Source organism: Polypterus senegalus, chromosome 1 (genome assembly GCF_016835505.1).
Source record: "Polypterus senegalus isolate Bchr_013 chromosome 1, ASM1683550v1, whole genome shotgun sequence".
Taxonomy (NCBI): Eukaryota; Metazoa; Chordata; class Cladistia; order Polypteriformes; family Polypteridae; genus Polypterus; species Polypterus senegalus.
This window is the reverse complement of record NC_053154.1, coordinates 13,471,445-13,491,397: the sequence shown is the minus strand read 5'-3', so window position 1 is coordinate 13,491,397 and position 19,953 is coordinate 13,471,445. Positions and strand designations below refer to the sequence as shown.

At 38.7% G+C, this 19,953-nt stretch overlaps 1 protein-coding gene across 1 annotated transcript in view; it reads left to right on the top strand.

The window, feature by feature from the left end:
• Positions 1–2,510: 2,510 nt before the first annotated feature.
• The window catches only part of lrrc4ca (leucine rich repeat containing 4C, genome duplicate a), a 2,071,324-nt gene continuing 2,053,881 nt past the window's right edge, over positions 2,511–19,953 (top strand). Inside the window, exon 1 of the mRNA XM_039744122.1 lies at positions 2,511–3,357. The gene's annotated coding sequence lies outside the window, so the exon portion shown is untranslated. The remainder of the gene's footprint in view (positions 3,358–19,953) is intronic.

Genomic DNA, 19,953 nt, shown 5'->3' with positions numbered 1-19,953 from the left:
CATGAATTATTTCCAGAGACATAATTTTGTCTATTTTTCCAGCGCATCGCGCACAAAAGCAAGGGAACGATGGGAGCACCGGAACTCTGCTCACATCATGTCGCTTCGTACCGCAAGCTGCAAGTAGAAAGTCTATGATAAGCGGAACACCGCTATGCTTTCCACTCACGGGACGGAAGGACAAACCCGACCACTTTTATATAGTAAGAAAGAAGAAGAAGATATCGCACAGTCTGGAGTAGAAAATCATCTTTTACCTGGAAAAACGAAACTACAAATTCCATCGTGCATTGCAAAATGGACGGGGCGTGTGTGAAACTCCGCGCCTGTGTATCACTCACGGGACGGAACGACAATCCCGACCGCTTTTATATAGAAGAAGAAGGTGCAGTGAGAGTAACAACGCTAAAGCAGTTATGGTATTTGGAATACTATGGCTATTCCCTGAACCATTATATTGTTGCAAGTTAATTACAATCAGATGCATTACACTAATAAACAATATGCGGTTAGTTTCAGTGTATTTATAAAGCCGTGTCAGGAAAATAAGGTGTAACCACACAGGAACAGTAGCATTGCTTTGACGCTGGGTGCCACCAGTCTGCAAAACCGAGCGGAGAACTTGCGTACGACAAGGCATGAGGTACCGTGGAAAAGTGCGTGGCTTTACGCCAAGTGTAGGTTTTATACATCGCAATTTAAATGTGGAAAAGTTCTTACGCAACATTTCTGTGCGTACGCACCGTTTATACATGAGGCCCTAGGATGGTGAGACATAAAACCAAGGTCAGATTAATCATATTACTAGGACAGCATTTTTTCACTTAAGAAATATAGCAACAGTTAACCCTCTTATAACATTGCAAGATGCTGAGAAATTAGTTCACGCTTTTGTTTTCAGTCGGCTAGATTACTGTAACACACTCCACTCAGGACCACCCAAAAAGACATCAATCAATAACGACGAGTGCAGAATGCAGCTGCTAGAATTCTTAATTAGGAAAAGAAGATCTGAGCACATCACCCCAGTTTTGATGTCACTTCACTGGCTACCTGTGTCATTTAGAATTGACTTTAAAATACTGCTGATGGTTTACAAAGCCTTCAATAATCTGCTCCATCTTATAGTTCGGATTGTCTGACACCTTACACTCCAAATCGTAACCTTAGATCTTCAAATGAGGGTCTGTTTAGAATTCTAAGAGCTAAACTTAATAGAAGTGGTGAGGCGGCCTTCTGCTGTTATGCACCTAAAATCTGGAATAGCTGACCAATAAGAATCCACCAGGCTATTACAGTGGAGCACTTCAAAACACTGATAAAAACTCATTATTTTAACATGGCTTTCTCAGAGCTTCATCTTAGTTTAATCCTGATGCTCTGTATATTCGATTAATTATCATTATTATTCCTGGTGGCTCCACACTCCTTAGTAACCCCTACTTTCTCTGCTCTTCTTTTTCCGGTTTTCTGTGGTGGTGATCTGCGCCCCTTCCATCTGATCAAAGCACCGTGATGTCCCTACATTGATGGATTAAAGGCCAGAAGTCCACATGACCGTCATCATCAAGCTCTTCCATGAGAACCCTGAATACCATGAGCTCTAATTGAGGTCATGCCTAGAGGGGGCTGGGTGGTCTCATGGCCTCGGGAACCCCTGCAGATTTAAATTTTTTTTTCTGTCCTCCCTGGCCATCAAACCTTTCTTCTATTCTATTCTATGTTAATTAGTGTTCCCTAATTTGAATTCTTATTTCTCTTTCTTCATCCTGTAAAGCACTTTGAGCCACATCATTTGTATGAAAATGTGCTCTAGAAATAAATGTTGTTGTTGACTCTCTGTGGTCAGAAAAAAATCATTCGTAAAGAATAGGGTATCCCAATGTCCTGGTCAAATTATGTTATCTATTCTGGGTCCCCCGGCCCCTGGCTATCTCTGTCACCACCCAACAGCAGCCCATGTGTGGCGGGTGCAAAAATGGCTGCCGTTGCATCATCCGGATGGATGTTGCACGTTAGTGCTGGTTGCAGTGGCTCCCCACTTATTATGACAAGTGCCGTTAGTAGTGAGAAAAGCGCTATATACTGTAAATGTAACAGACTTTTATTATTATTGTTGTTGTTATTGTTATTATTATTATAGACAAAGTATGTGAACCACTGCTTCAGAGAGACCCATCATGACTTGAAATAAGCCCTAAATTTCTTCCTCTATTAATATAATGCAGCAGGATTCCCCCCCCACCACCCCCCCATATTTACCTCTGATTTGTAGTATTTTGCAGCCTCTTACAAAGGACGTAACATCCTGCTGCCGACATAAGTAAACATTTCCATCCCATGCCTCCCCTTAAAGTAGAGTAGAGGAGCACTCAATTGTATCTTTAAGAAAGACTGGCTAAATGCCTTATTTGTATTCCAGCCTCCTCCTCTTCTCTCACGTGTGTGACTGAGAGAGATGAAGCACAAGGGTTGGGGGACGGTGGGGGGAATGTTAGAGAGAGGGAGGCTGAGCCAAAAGCGATGCAGCAGAATGCTGTGACAGACCTGGCATTTATTTGAACAGAGGCTGCAGGACTAAGAAGGGAGAAATGCTTTAGTGTAACTCCAACTGAAGAGCGAGGAGAGGATAATAATAAGAATACTAATAATACTAATAATAAATAGAGAGAGGAGTAGAAAGAGCCGATGCAACAAAGAAAAAAAAAATACCCTGCGTGTACTCAGACAACTGCTGAAGAGCCCCGTGTTTTTGGAAATAATCTTTAAACACTGTTTCTCTGGCTTCAAACTGGGTATGTGCATTCAGAGTCGTACGAGCCTTGAATCCAAAGTCACTTGGTTACCTACAGGTCAAACCGAGAGGCAGGCGCTCTGCAACTGAATTAAAGACCACTGGAAACATTTGTCTGTTGCAATTCAATCTGCACACTTCAAGCAGTTCAGCATTTCAACACGCGGGCCCCCCTACCCCGGAATCGGGCTTTACAAACACGTAATGCCTCCCTAAATTTTTTTTTTTTGTCACACTGCTATAAATCGAGACTGGAATATTCTGTATTTTATAATTTCTCAAAACTCCACTCAAGAGAGGACACCTTACTTTTTTTTTGTACTCCTCTTAAATATCTACACACTACAAATCAGTTGTTGGATCTAAAAGAACAATAAAAAAAGAAAAGAAAAGAAAAGAAAACACCCACAGAGGATATTTTGAAGAAAAAAGTGTGAAACTCTATTTGCATTAGTCACTGTTTTGATTTGTTTTCGACTGCATTTGGAGAATATAACTGTCCTTGGCAGGCAACACATAAGCCATTTAAGGAAATGTGACCATGGGGGAGGCTTGTAAGACTGGTGAGTCTTTAGAAGTTTTTCATTTTTATTTTCCAATCTTTGTCTGCTGCCCATATGGAATTTTAGAACTGGCATCCGTGGCTTTTTCTCCGAAATGTTTGGAGCTTTCGAAGCTCCTCCATGGCTTTGCTGCCACTGCTGCTGCTGCTTTTTGGTTTTGCTGTTAAAGGACCTTTTGATTGGATTGATTGCATTGCTTTCCTGCAGATTTGAATCATGGAGTAGGAATATGATAAGAAGCAGTACACCCAGACCCCAAAACCCCTCCGCCAAACACCAAACTCTCAAATAAGAAAGCAGAATTAAGTTTGAGTAGAGGTGATGATAAGGAAACCACAGAGGCACAGAGTGTGACAAGGAGAAAGAGTGAGACAGGGGATGAAATGACTGCAATAAGAGGCAGGAGATGCCTGCCGGGTTTGACTTGAGACGTCTTGAAGGTTTCCTCCGAGTGACTTTAGGATTTAGCACTGGGCTTTTGAAATGTCTGTATGTGGTGGCCAAAACATTAAAGCAGATAAGACTTTAGAAATCTTGGGATGTGTTGGCTACTTTAATTGAATGCAGAAGTGTTGTGTGCCAATATCTAAAAGTTACCAAGAAACACAACACATAAATGAAATCATGAAGGACTAAAAAGTAAAGCAGAATATTATTTTTAAAATGTTGACTAGTGTTCCTGTTTGGGAGAAATGCTGTGATCACTATGTATGTGTTGATTTGGGGTGCAAGGTGGCCCAAAGTTTTGTCCCATGCTTACTTATGCCAACAAAAAAGGTCCCTGCTTGGGAGAAATAGATTGACATTATATGCCAGCGTCTAAACATTAACGATCTTTGGTTGAAAAATGAATGACGGGAATAAATAAAAGAATGAATAAAGAAATATTATATTATTGTGATCACTGTTTGTGTGTGTATTGGGGGCCCCTGCTGGCAAGTGGGGGCCTAAGTGGTGGCCTAGCTTGCTTATGTCAGAGAAACAGTCCTGGCTTAGGGATGAATCGATTAAACTTGCAAGCCTTTATTGAAAAGTTAACCATCTTTGGTTGAAAAATGACTGACAGGAAGAAATAAAGAAATGAATGAAGAAATATTAAAGCAGATAATTATTGTGATCACTGTATGTGTGTATCGGGGGCCCCAAGTGGTGGCCTTGCTTGCTTATGTCGGAAAAAAGACCGTGCTTGGAATGAAAAGACTAAAGTTGTAAGCCATTATTTAAAAGTTACCAATCTTTGGTTGAAAAATGAATGGCAGGAAGAAATAAAGAAATGAATGAAGAAATATTAAAGCAAATTATTACAGTGATCACTATATGTGTGTGTACTGGGGGCTCCTGCTGGCAAGGGGGGCCCAAGTGGTGGTCTAGCTTGCTTATGCCAGAGAAAACATCCTTGCTTAGGGATGAATAGGTTAAAGTTGCAAGCCTTTATTTAAAAGTTACCAATCTTTGGTTGAAAAATGAATGACAAGAATAAATGAAGACATTAATAAAGACATATTAGATCAGATAATTACAGTGATCACTGTATGTGTGTGTATTGGGGGCCCCAAGTGGTGGCCTTGCTTGCTTATGTCGGAAAAAAAGACCCTGCTTGGGATGAATAGACTAAAGTTGTAAGCCATTATTTAAAAGTTACCAATCTTTGTTTGAAAAATGAATGACAGGAAGAAATAAAGAAATGAATGAAGAAATATTAAAGCAGATTATACTGTGATCAGTGTGTGTATGTTTTGGGGGCCCCTGCTGGATAGTTGGTCCTAAGGGGTTGCAATAGCTTGCTTATTTGAGACAAAGGCCGTGCTTGGGATTGATAGACTAAAGTTGTAAGCCATTATTGAAAAGTTACCAATCTTTACTTGAAAAATAAATGACAGGAATAAATAAGGAAACGAATGAAGAAATATTAAAGCGAATATTATTGAGATCACTGTATGTGTGTTTTGGGGTCCCCAAGTGGTGGCCTAGCTTGCCTATGTCGGAAAAAAAGTCCCTGCTTGGAATGAATAGACTAAAGTTGTAAGCCATTATTTAAAAGTTATCAATCTTTGGTTGAAAAATGAATGAGAGGAATAAACAAAGAAATAAATGAAGAAATATTAGAGCAGATATTATTGTGATCACTTTATGTATGTATTGGGGGCCCCAAGTGGTGGCCTTGCTTGCTTATGTCAGAAAAAAAGACCCTGCTTGGGATGAATAGACTAAAGTTGTAAGCCATTATTTAAAAGTTACAAATTTTTAGTTAAAAAAAATTAATGACAGGAATTAATAAATTAATGAAGAAATATTAAAGCAGATAATATGTGTGTTTAGGGGGCCCAAGCTGGCCAAGGGGCCACAAGTGGTTGCAATAGCTTGCTTATGTCAAACAAAGGTCCTGCTTGTGATGAATAGACTAAAGTTGTAAGCTATTATTTAAAAGTGACTAGTCTTTATTTGAAAAATGGATGTCAGGAATTAAAAAATAAATTAATGAAGAAATATGACAGCAGATAATTACTGTGATCACTGTATGTGTGTATTGGGGGCCCCAAGTGGTGGGCTAGCTTACTTATGTCAGAGAAAAGTGCCCCGTTTGGAATGAATAGACTAAAGTTGTAAGCCATTATTTAAAAGTTACCAATCTTTGGTTTAAAAATGAAGGACGGGAATAATTAAAGAAATTAATAAAGAGATATTACAGCAGATAATAGTGTGACCACTGTATGTGTGTTTCAGAAGCCCCTGCTGGTCAGGGGGCCCCCAAGTAGTGACCTAGCTTGCTCATGTCAAACAAAGGTCCTGCTTGGGATGAATAGACTAAAGTTGTAAGCCAATATTTAAAAGTTACCAATTTTTAGTTGAGTTACTAGTCTTCATTTGAAAAATGGAAAACAGGGATAAGAAAAGAAATTAATGAAGAAATATTAAAGCAGATATTACTGTGATCAGTGTGTGTACTGGGGGCCCCAAGTAGAGGCCTAGTCTGCTTATGTCAGGGAAAAAGTCCCAGCTTAGGATGTACAGAATAAAGTTGTAAACCATTATTTAAAAGTTACCAACCTTTGGTAGGAAAATAAATGACAGGAATAAATAAAGAAATGAATGACAAGAATAAATGAAGACATTAATAAAGAAATATTAGATTAGATAATTATTGTGATCACTGTATGTGTGTATCGGGGGCCCCAAGTGGTGGCCTTGCTTGCTTATGTCAGAAAAAAAGACCCTGCTTGGGATGAATAGACTAAAGTTGTAAGCTATTATTTAAAAGTGACTAGTCTTTATTTGAAAAATGGATGTCAGGAATTAAAAAAGAAATTAATGAAGAAATATGACAGCAGATAATTACTGTGATCACTGTATGTGTGTATTGGGGGCCCCAAGTGGTGGGCTAGCTTACTTATGTCAGAGAAAAGTGCCCCGTTTGGAATGAATAGACTAAAGTTGTAAGCCATTATTTAAAAGTTACCAATCTTTGGTTTAAAAATGAAGGACGGGAATAATTAAAGAAATTAATAAAGAGATATTACAGCAGATAATAGTGTGACCACTGTATGTGTGTTTCAGAAGCCCCTGCTGGTCAGGGGCCCCCAAGTAGTGGCCTAGCTTGCTTATGTCAAACAAAGGTCCTGCTTGGGATGAATTGACTAAAGTTGTAAGCCAATATTGAAATGTTTGCTTGAAAAACGAATGACAGGGATCAATAAAGAAATTAATGAAGAAATATGCAGATATTACTTTAGAAATGGCAGGACATGTTGGTTGCAATTGATACTTTAAATGAATACAGTAGAGTTGTATGTCGATATATAAGAGTTACTAATTTTGAATGAATAAGCACAATAAATCAATAACAACTAAATACTGCATTTGGGCTGAGTATTACCTTTAAATATTGTCACATAGCAGCTACTGTTTCTATTTGGGAGCTGAAGAGTTGAAATGTTGTGTTCACTGTATGTGTGTATTGGGGCTCCCTGCTGGCCATGTGGGGGGCTCAAGTGGTGGCCTTGCTTGGTTATGCCAGAAAAAAAAGGCCCTACTTTATATGAACAGATAAAAAAAGTTGTGTACTTAAATGTAAATGTTACCCGTTTTTATGTGAAAAATTAATGGCAGGGATAAGTAAAGAAATGAATGAAGAAGTATGACAGTAGATATTACTTTACAAATGGCAGGACGTGTTGGTTACAATTTATACTTTAAATGAATACAGGAGAGTTGTATGTCGATATATGAGTTACTAAGTTTGGATGAAAATGAATAAGCACAATAAATCAATAACAACTAAATACTGCATTTGAGCAGAGTATTACCTTTAAATATTGTCACATAGCAGCTACTGTTTCTATTTGGGAGCTGAACTGCTGAAATGTGTGCATTGGGGGTCCCTGCTGGCCAAGGGTGGCCCAAGTGGTTGCCTTGCTTGCTTATATCAGGTAAAAAAAGCCCTGCTTGGGATGAATAGATAAAAAAAAAGTTGTGTACTTAAATCCAAATGTTACCATTTGTTATGTGAAAAAATAATAACAGGGATAAATAAAGTTTTTAATGGAGGAATACTAAAGCTAAACTAAAATGGCAGGACATGTTGGTTACAATTGATACTTTAAATGAATACAGGAGAGTTGTATGTCGATATATAAGAGGTACTAATTTTGCCTGAAAATGAATAATCACAATACATCAATAACAATCAAATACTGTATTTGAGCAGAGTATTACCTTTAAATATGGGGACGTGGCAGTTACTCTTTCTGTTTGGGAGCTGAAGTGCTGAAATGTGTACATTGAGGGTCCCTGCTGGCCATGGGGGGCCCCCAAGTGTTTTCCTTGCTTGCTTATGCTATAAATAAAGTCTAGATTGGGATGAACAGATAAATAAAGCTGTGCACTCAAATCTAAAAGTTTCCAGTTTTTATGTGAAACATTAATGGCACTCATAAATGAAGGAATATTAAAGCAGATATTACTTTAGAAATGCTGAGATGTGTTGACTGGAACTAATAGATGGAATAAATCCTTAAGAACATTACAGCAGCATATAAACGTTAACAATCTTTGCCAGAAATCAGTTCAAACTTCTTTATGATGGAAATTATTATGTTAGAATGTTTTGTCAAGTCATACAATAACATAAAAATCACCCATTTTTGGCTGAAAAAAATGAAGAAACACAATAAATAAATGAAATAATTATTGGCTAAATATTAAGGTAGAACGTCACTTTTAAAAGTTGGGACGTGTTGGCAAGAATTCTTCTCTGGGAGTTGAAATGTTGTGTTCACTGTATGTGTGTATTGGGGGTCCCTGCTGGCCATGTGGGGGGGCCCAAGTGGTGGCCTTGCTTGCTTATACCACAAAAAAAGGCCCTGCTTGGCATGAGTATATTCAAATTGTGAGCCATTATTTAAAAGTTATCAGTCTTTGAAAAACCAATGAGAGGAATAAATAAAGAAATGAATGAAGAATATGACAGCAGATATTACTTTAGAAATGGCAGGATGTGTTGGTTACAATTGATACTTTAAATGAATACAGGAGAGTTGTATGTCGATATATAAGAGTTACTAATTTTGGCTGAAAATGAATAAGCACAATAAATCAATAACAACAAAATACAGTGGAACCTCGAGATACGAGTTTAATTCATTCCAGCACTGAGCTTGTATAGCGAATTTCTCATATCTAGAACAAACTTACCCATTGAATATAATGGAAATCCAGTTAATCCGCTCCGCACCCCCAGAAATATCAACATAAAAATCAATTTTCCTAACAAATAACACTGATAAATAATATATACAAGTGGAACCTCGGTTTGCAAGTAACTTGGTTTACGAGTGTTTTGCAAGACGAGCTAAATTTTTTAATTAATTTTGACTTGATAAACGAGCGATGTCTTGCAATACAAGTAGTATGGATACACTTTGTCTGCTGAGCGTCATGTGAGCATAACTGAGCTGATGGTTCTTCTCTCTCGTGCATCTCTCTCTCCTTATCTCTCGCCGCCGCCGCCCTCTCTCTCCTTATCTCTCCCGCTCGCGCACGCCTCTCTCTCCTTATCTCTCTCCGCCGCTCACGCCTCTCTCTCTCTCTCCTTATCTCTCTCGCTCGCTCGCGCACGCCTCTCTCTCTCTCCTTATCTCACGTGCACCTCTCTCTCTCTCTCTCTCTCCTCTTGAGGGCAATCATCTCCTATTCTCCGTCTGCATGTCTGCGATATTTTTGGATACACTTATACAGCGAACTGCTACAGCGAAACAATGAAATCACAAGCACACAAACGCGTAGATCCTCACGCTACGGGAGAACAAGGAACACTGAGTGAGCTGATGGGCTGGCAGCGTCAGCTTGGGTGAATCCCCAAGTCGAGGCGGATCAGGAAACGCGTCACGCATAACCACAGCCTGGCTCGTGGCTTATTACGCGAGCCAATGCTCGAATTTAGATCCGAATTTTTCACTCATACTTTCCTCTTATCTTGAATTTCTCGTATACAGAGGTGATCGTATCTAGAGGTTCCACTGTACTGCCTTTGAGCAGAGTGTTACCTTTAAATATGGGGATGTAGCAGCTACTCTTTCTATTTGGGAGCTGAAGTGTTGAAATGTGTGTATTGGGGGGTCTCTACTGGCCAGGTGGGCCCCAAGTGGTTGCCTTCCTTGCTTATACCAGAAAATGAATAGATTAAATGAATAGATTAAAACGTTGTGTACTTAAACTTAAAATGTTACCAGTTTTCACATGAAAAATTAATAGCAGGGATAAATAAAGTCATTAATAAAAGAATATTAAAGCACATATTACTTTATAAATGGCAGGACATGTTGGTTACAATTGATACTTTAAATGAATACAGGAGACTTGTATGTCGATATATGAGTTACTAATTTTGGCTGAAAATGAATAAGCACAATAAATCAATAACAACTAAATACTGCATTTGAGCAGAGCATTACCTTTAAATATTGTCATATAGCAGCTACTGTTTCTATTTGGCAGCTGAAGAGTTGAAAAGTTGTGTTCACTGTATGTGTGTATTGGGGGTCCCTGCTGGCCATGTGGGGGGCTCAAGTGATGGCCTTGCTTGCTTATGCCAGAAAAAAAAAGCCCTGGTTAGGATGAACAGATAAAAAAGTCTAAATGTTACCAGTTTTTATGTGAAAAATTAATAGCAGGGATAAATAAAGAAATTAAGGAAGAAGTATGACAGCAAATATTACTTTAGAAATGGCAGGATGTGTTGGTTACAACTGATACTTTAGTTATACTACTTATACTACTGAAGACTGTAGTACGCCAGTCACACCTCAAAACACAGACATTCAAACTAAACAAATTGTTGTGCTTTAAATTAACTAAAGAGATCTTCATTTAGATCTTGATCTTTGTTTGTCCGCGAATTCCACGCATGCGTAGACCACCTTCCAGTTTAGTACGTTGTTGTTACTCACGGATGTCAACAATATGCCTGAATAACGAAAGGGGTGGTGGACAGTGTTACGCTGGTTAGAGAATGAGATTGCGGAAGATAAAAGGTACGTGCCTACGTAACATATAAGTGAAAGAAAGGCGGTGGGTAAAATGAATGACAACGTAGCAGCACATTCGGGAAATTATTATTGTTACGTTGTAGCCGGCGAGTGCTGCGTGTCTCACAGTTGTACCGTGGCTTGCTCACATGTCAGTGAAGTGATCCCCATTTATGCTTTAAAGAGCCTGGATACCTATGTGTCCCCCTTTTATAACCATTGCTCCGTGTATATTGCCTTACTCTTTGGATTGCCACAAAGCAACCTGCAAGATTGGAGAAAGGTTGAGAAGACATCGTGAGAGGAAACGATAGCGTCGTGAAAATTTGACGGACTGTGAACGGACAGAAGCAGAAATGCTCCTACACCACCACATAATTACTATTCGGACAGTGATTATGAGTAGGCCGTTCCTATCGAATCAATGTCCAAGGGTTTTGTTTTGTAATTTTGTTTCCCTTATAAAAAATCATAATGCTGTGCGACGAAGGGCCCAGTTAACGACTGGCAGTCACGTTTAAACAGGGAGCCCTTCACAGACAACTTTAACACGCGCAACGTAGTTGGGCGCACATGGCTTGTAAATAATAATTATGTATTGTATTTGAACAGATTATTACATTAAATATTGGAACGTTTTGAGTAGTGTTCCTGTTTGGAAGTGTTGCGTTCATTCTGTGTGTATTGGGGGCACCAAGAGCTTGCCTTGGATATCCAAGAATGAAGGCCCTGCTTAGGATGAACAGAATCAAGTTGTAAGCTCATATCTAATAATTACTGATCTCTGGTTGAAAAATGAATAACAATACTAAATAAAGACATTAACGAAGAAATATTAAAGCAGATATTACTTCAGAAATTGCAGGATGTGTTGGGTGGGATTGGTACTTTAAGAGCAGCATGTCAGAATATAAAAGATACCCATTTTGGCTGAAAATGAATAAGCACAATAAATAAATGACAACTAAATGCTGTGTTTGAGCAGAATCTTACATTTCAATTTGGGATGTGCAGACTGGTGTTTCTTGTGGGAGTTAAAAAGTTTTATAATTGCATAAAACGCATATGTAAAAACTAGACAAAATAAACTTTGAATGGGAGTTGTTTTGCTTTTATTTATGTGTTGGGGGTTCCCACTGGCCATCGGACCCCAGACAAATGGCCCTGCTTGAGATTACAATTCTTTTGCCAATGTCTAAATGTTACTAATCCTTGGGTAAAAAATACCCATAGGGAATAACAGGGATAAATAAAGAAATTAATAAAAATAATATTAAAGCAGAAATTTGGGATGTGTTTAGTGGAATCTTTGAATGAATACAGAAGAGCTGTATGGTATTATAGAAAAGTCACCAATCCTTGCTGAAAATCCATAATCACAATAGAAAACTAACAACTGTTTTCAAGCAGAAAGTTACCTTTAGGGCGCAGTGGTAGCGCTGCTGCCTCACAGTAAGGTGACCTGGGTTCACTCAGTGGCGTAGAAAGGTGATTGCGATGGGTGCGGCCCGCACCGGGTACCAGCTCTGAGGGGGTGACAAAAAATTGCCGGTTTTGTATTAATGCGCCTTTTTGTTACATAAAATAACGTCAAATAATTTACACAGGCTTTAACAATCCTAAATGCAGCAAATTGCGGGTGAACGATGTGATCCTGTAATGATTTAGTATTATTGTGTGGTGCGTGGTAGGGGTGTTCTGTCTCGTTTCTTTTGAAGTGTGCTGTGACTCATTGTCTCATCCCTGCCACAAATATATCATCGCCCAAGTCATTCTGTGCAATAAGATGATATTTTTAACTTGAACATCATAATAATATAGTTGGCGCAAAACGTTTTAGACGGTGTGGTGGGTAGGTATTGTCCGCTCTAGAACCGACCATAAAGTAAACAAGTTCGAAGCTCAAACTAATTAAGAATTATCTCAGATCCACTATGAACCGAGCACGACTCTCTAGCATAGCCATTTTGTCAATTGAAAATAGTGTAGCTGAAGGTATCGATTTTGATGACGCAATTTCAAAATTTGAAGAACAAAAAGTTAGAAAGAAGAGATTCTAAGTATCATGTTAAAGTACAGTTTGTTGGATTAGAGCCTAGAGAATGAAACTTATAAACAATTGAGTTTTCATTAAATTGTATTATTATAATAATAAAGTTATGCACTAGGTACTATCTCTATGAAAAAAGATTTCTTACATTGCACATTAAACTGGCTTATTAATGTGTAAAAAGGTATTTTACTTTTTTTTTGTATTCATAAAAAATTGTTTACAAAATAATTAACATTATGCCCTCTTTACTTAACCAACTGAATAAAAAAATTGCTTTCTCAAAAAATTTCATTTTATATACTCAGCAAAAAAAGAAACGTCCCTTTTTCCAGGACTGTGTATTTCAACAATAATGTTTTAAAAATCCAAATAACTTTACAGATCTTCATTGTAAAGGGTTTAAACAATGTTTTCCATGCATGTTCAATTAACCATAATTAATTAATTAACATGCACCTGTGGAATGGTCGTTAAGACCTTAACAGCTTCCAGAAAGTAGGCATTTAAGGTCACAGTTCTAAAAACGCAGGACACTAAAGAGACTCGTCTACCGACTGTGAAAGATGCCCGGGGTCCCTGCTCATCTGCGTGAACGTGCATTAGGCATGCTGCAGGGAGGCATGAGGACTGCTGATGTGGCTAGGGCAATAAATTACCATGTCCGCACTGTGAGATGCCTAAGACAGCGCTACAGGGAGACAGGAAGGACAGCTGATCATCCTCGCAGTGGAAGAGCCCAGATCTCAATCCAATTGAGCATGTCTGGGACCTGTTGGATCGCAGGGTGAGGGCTAGGGCCATTCCCCCCAGAAATGTCCAGGAACTTGCAGGTGCCTTGGTGGAAGAGTGGGGTAACATCTCACAGCAAGAACTGACAAATCTGGTCCAGTCCATGAGGAGGAGATGCACTGCAGTACTTCAAGCAGCTGGTGGCCACACCACATACTGACTGGTACTTTTGATTTTGAGCCTCCCTTCATTCAGGGACACATTGTGAAACATTTTTAGTTTATGTCTTATGGTGTTGACTCTTTTACTGTTCATACAAATATTTACACATTAAGTTTACTGAAAGTAAAAACAGTTGAAAGTCAGAGGACATTTCTTTTTTTTGTATTTTTGGCTGAAAATAAAGAGGCACAATAAATAAGTAAATTGAATAATTAGTAAATAAATATCAAAGCAGAATGTCATTTTTAAATGTTGGGATGTGTCAGTTAGAATTTCTGTTAAGGAGTTGAAGTGTTGAAATGCTTTGCTCACTGAATGTACTGGGGGGTCCGCCTGCTGGCTCTGGGACCCCAAATGGTTGACAGGCTTGCTTATGGGTCACCTTGGGATGAACAGGTTACTTGAGAAGTGTTGGGATGTGTTGACTGGAGTTGATAGTTTGAATGAATACACAAGAGTTGCAAGTTATTATGTAACTGTCACCAACTTTTACTGAAAAGCTATAAACACATTACATAAATGGTATATAGCTAGATAGATAGATATAAGAGATAGATAATATAATAGATATTAGATTAGAATATTTATTTAAATGGTTCAGATATGTTGGCTAGAATTTGTATTCACAAGTTAAAATGCTGAAATGCTATGTCCAATCTCTCCTACCAACCTTCCCCTACTGCAGCCTCAAAACGTGTTACAATTTCTTTTTTCCACACTCACACCCTGTCTTCATCATGCTCTGACTGCATGGCAAACTATTTTACCTTATTATCATTTATAATAGAACATAAACATTACATTTTATAGTTATATAACATTTCATTATGAAGCTATGCATTGTATTTCTGACTTGGAACTTATCTTACCTTAGGAAGAGCAGTCTCTCAAGTTGTGAACAGAGGAGCTGTGGAAATCTCAAGCTGCTGCTGTGTCCGTCTCCTTTTAAATAACTAACAGAGTGTCCCTACACCCATCAGCAAGAGTGAAAAGGAAGGACTTGTGGCGAGTGGCTTGAGGCGGTACCCAGCCGGGACACCTGGAAGGACCGGGAGAGGGACTATGCCTCCTCTGGAGTACTGACCCCTACTCTCTTTTCTGTTTCTTTTTCCGGTTTCTTTGTGGTGGTGGCCTGTGCCACCTCCACCTACTCAAAGCTTCATGATGCTCCAACAATGATGGATGGATTAAAAGGCAGAAGTCTACGTGACCATCATCATCAAGTCCTTCCATGAGAACCCTAAATACAAAGAGGACTGTTTCATTTATGTTAGGTAGAATGCCCAGAGGGGACTGGGTGGTCTCATGGTCTGGAATCCCTACAGATTTTATTTTTTCTCCAGCCGTGTGGAGTTTTTTTTTTTGTTTTTTCTGTCCCCCCTGGTCATTGGACCTTACTCTTATTCTGTGTTAATTAATGTTGACTTATTTAGTTTTTCTTATTGTGTCTTTTAATTTTCTATTCTTTATTATGTAAAGCACTTTGAGCTACTGTTTGTATGAAAATGTGCTATATAAATAAATGTTGTTGTTGTGTGTAAGAGGGCAGCCGCCCTGGTTGGTTTGGGGACCTCGGGAACGGAGCATGAAAGCTCAACCCTATAGGGGCCCGTGGTCACCGCCAGGAGGTGCCCAAACGCCTGAGAAGCCCTTTACGTCAGCACTTCCGCCACACCCGGAGGTGCTGGTGGAAGGAATACCAGGGACACCCAGAGTGCACCAAAGTGATCGTGTGGCACTTCCGTCACACCAGGAAGTGCCTCCAAAAGCTTGTCTGGAGGCACCTGGAGTACGGCCGGGTGGACTTAAAAAGGGTCGCCTCGCTCCATTCGTCAGCTGGAGTCGGGTGGAAGAGGACAGAGCTTGCAGGAGAGGGGTTGAGGCGGTGAAGGAAGGCTGGATAGTGAGAGGCCCGGACATAGGTTGATTGGTGCTGGGGCACCGGGTTGTGTGCGGTACATTGTATATAGTGTAAATATGAATAAACGTGTGTTGTTGACAAAACCATCGGTGTCCGCCTGTCTGTGTCCAGGCTGGTTCCCACAGTCTACAGGACAGTAGTGAGACCAGCTTTGTTATATGGGTTGGAGATGGTGGCACTGACCAGAAAGCAGGAGAAAGAGCTGGAGGTGGCAGAGTTAACACTAGAATTACCAGAGCCTATGAAAAAACTAAAAAATCCATCCCACCTTAAATTGCTTCTCACCTCTCCATCAGCGTCCTTTATTCCTGTAAATGTGTGGATAAGCACCAAACAGCAAGCAGCCTGCTATCACATCACATCTCCCCACTCCGCACAGTTTTCTCAGCTCAAGTCTGTTTACCTGAGTGTCAGTAGCTTGGAGTTGTAGAGAGTGAAATATAAAAGAACAAGTGCGCTTTTATTCAAAAATATAACTGCAGTAAAAGAACCCAAGTTAGAGTGCGACATTGACACACATTTACTAAGACTGCCTCAGTGGTGCAATGGTATCAACTACTGACTGGTAATCAAAAGGTCACGAGTTTGATCCTGCACGACTCCGTTTTGAGAAGCGAACTGTTTGTATTCTTACTATTTTAGAAAAAAAAACGTATATTTGATTTCAGTCTGTAACAGTCGGTGTGATTTATGATACTTGTAAAGGTTTGCTTTTTTTTTTTTATTCAGTTTCATTCTCTGCTGTTTTCACATAAAGATGCACTATAGCTCTGCAGTGTACTCGTGACTTGACACTGTAGGAAGTAAGTAACTAAATCCAAACATAATAAAATTACACTTTTATTCAAGACTATAACTGAAGAAAAAAGAAAGCAAGTTACAGCTTGCGTGGTGCCATGCTAAGATCTACTGATTTCCGTTCCATGCTATATGTTATTATTTGGATTTAGCTACTTACTTCCTACTGCGTCAAGTCACAAGTACACTGCAGAGCTTCCTGTGTTTGAGGGACATAGGCATGCTCACAAAATACACGTGTAATGCCACGAAAAGTGCATGCAGACACTTCAGTTCACAAGCATTGGTACAAGAATGCAGTCACAAGTACACTGCAGAGCTATAGTGTGTCTTTATGTGAAAACAGCAGAGAATGAAACTGAATAAAAAAACAAAACAAAGCTAACCTTTACAAATATCATAAATTACAGACTGAAATCAAATATATGTTTTTATTGTAAAATAGTAAGAATAAGAGCAGTTCACTTCTCAAAACGGAGTCGTGCGGGATCAAACTCGTGACCTTTTGATTACCAGTCAATGGCTGATACCGTTGAGCCACGTAGGCAGTCTTTGTAAATGCGTGGCAATGTCGCACCCTAACGCATGTTCTTTTTCTGCAGTTATATTCTTGAACAGAAGAGCACTTGCTCTTTCATATTTGTACCTTTTGTGAAAGTGTTTCTTTGATATTTGGACTTCATGCTTCACACATTTTACACATGTCTACATTTTGTCATTTATTACTTAAACATGAAAAACATTTCTGCTTTAACAATGTGTTTACATAGATTGTTGTAGACACGGAACACACATGAAATGCAAGTGTTCCAAATAACGATATACTGTAGTATTTATAACAGGTGTCATTTTGCTTGACTTCTCACTCTATGCAACTCTAAGCAACTGACACGCAGGTAAACAGACTTGAGTTGACAAAACTGTGCGGGGATGAGATATGAGGCTGTTTGCTGCTTATCAACACATTTAAAGGACAAAAGACGCTGACGGAGAGGTGAGAAGCGATTTAAGGTGGGAAGGATCTATGAGTTTTTTCATAGGCTCTGGTAATTCTAGTGTTAAAGATGTTAAGATTTGCATTGGGTGTGACAAGGATGGACAGGATTAGAAATGAGGACATTAGAGGGTCAGCTCAAGTTGGATGGTTTGGAGACAAAGTCAGAGAGGCGATATTACATTGGTTTGGACATGTGCAGAGGAGAGATGATGGGTATACTGGGAGAAGGATGCTAAGGATAGAGCTGCCAGGGAAGAGGAAAAGAGTAAGGCCTAAGAGAAGGTTTATGGATGTGGTGAGAGAGGAGGTGCAGGTGATGGGTGTGTCAGAACAAAATGCAGAGGACAGAAAGATATGGAAGAAGATGATCCTCTGTGGCAACTCATAGCGGGAGCAGCCGAAAGATGAAGAAGAAGAAGTGTCCCTACACCACTTGATAATATGTGACACTCTAACTTAGGACCAATCAGAAACAGTGACTGAATAGTTATATTTCTTAAAATTGCATAGGCAGGATTGAGTGCTTTTGACATTTGCACTTTTTACATTTGTATTTTTAAAAAGCAATAATCAAAGCAGAATTAGAAAACAATGATGTGACATTATTGGGAACAAACTGCTTGACAAAGTCATAAAAAAATTGGAATGATAAATTAAACACCTGTGAGATATGACAAAATATTTCCTGCTGGGGTCCCCAAAGACCCCAGTTGGTAGGATGAGGGTTAAAAAGAGAGCACACGGCCTACACTGTAAAAGTCTATTAAAACATTAACAGTAGAGGATTTGACTTTTGGTGGCATGAAGTCCAAGTTGCACGCTGTGTTACCACAAAGATTAGTCTTTTCAACTGTCCCACTAAACTGTTGTTTCCCAACAGATGTCCTGCTAACTTGCTGAATCATTGTCCTCGTCTCTCCCTCATGGAGTGAGTGTTCTCTTTCACTTCTGGGTACCTCTTGTTGCTACGATGACCTATGCATATGAATATTATGACTTTATTTGCAAGTTAATAATCTTTGCCAGAAATCGATAAAGAATTAAATTGAATGGAAATTACATTAGAAAGGTTGGAATGTGTTGGCTGAATATTAATAATTGAAACTAATACATAAGAATCAAATCCCATTATATAAAAGTCACCAATGTGGGGTCCCAAGCAGTTACATAGGTTGATTGTAACAATAAAATGCCTTGCTTTGGATAAACACATAAAACTAGTATTTCATTATCAAAAAGTTACCAATCTTTAGTTGAAAAATTAATAAGACGTCTAATCTAAAATTGGGACTTTGTATAAAAATGAGAATAGCTAAGTTAATGTTGGGATGTGTTGGCTGGAGTTGATGCTTGTTTCATTCAGGTTTATTCTCTGTTTTATCTCTATTTAGTATTTTTAAATGTTTCTATTATTTTAACATGAAATTTATGATGATTGTTTATATTTAACATTTGCATACTCTGTCTTTAAGGTTATATATATATATATATATATATATATATATATATATATATATATATATATATATATATATGTTCACCATTAATTTTACTGAATCAGCCCACAATCTACGAGTCATCTTTGACTCTAACAGGTCATTTAAAGCGCACATTACAAAGTTGTCCAAATCATGTTTCTTCCATCTTAACAATGTTGAGAAATGAAGGCGCTTTTTAAGTAAACAGGATTTTGAGAAATTAATTCATGCATTTATTTCTAGTAGGACTGACTACTGCAATGTGGTGTTCACTGGCTGTTCAAACTGTTCTTTATACAGCCTCCAGTTAATCCAAAATGCTGCTGCAATGAATTATTACAAGAACAAGAAAATATGAACACATAACTCCACTTCTTAAATCCTTACAGTGGCTCCCGGTTAAGTTTAGGGCAGATTTCAAAATCATCCTTTTAACATATTGTCACGCTTGAGTCACAGATTTGGACAGAAACACAGGAGATTGTAGAGACAGGAACTTTATTCAAACCCCGCAAATAACAACAACAACAACATTTATTTCTATAGCACATTTTCATACAAACAGTAGCTCAAAGTGTTTTACATAAGGAAGAATAGAAAAATAAAAGACACATTAAGAAAATAAAATAAGTCAACATTAATTAACAGAGAATAAGAGTAAGGTCCAATGGCCAGGGTGGACAGAAAAAACAAAAAAAAAAAAACTCCAGACGGCTGGAGAGAAAAATAAAATCTGTAAGGATTCCAGACCATGAGACCACCCAGTCCCCTCTGGGCATTCTACCTAACAGAAATGAAACAGTCCTCTTTGGATTTAGGGTTCTCACGGAAGGGCTTGATGATGATGGTCTCGTAGACTTCTGCCTTTTAATCCA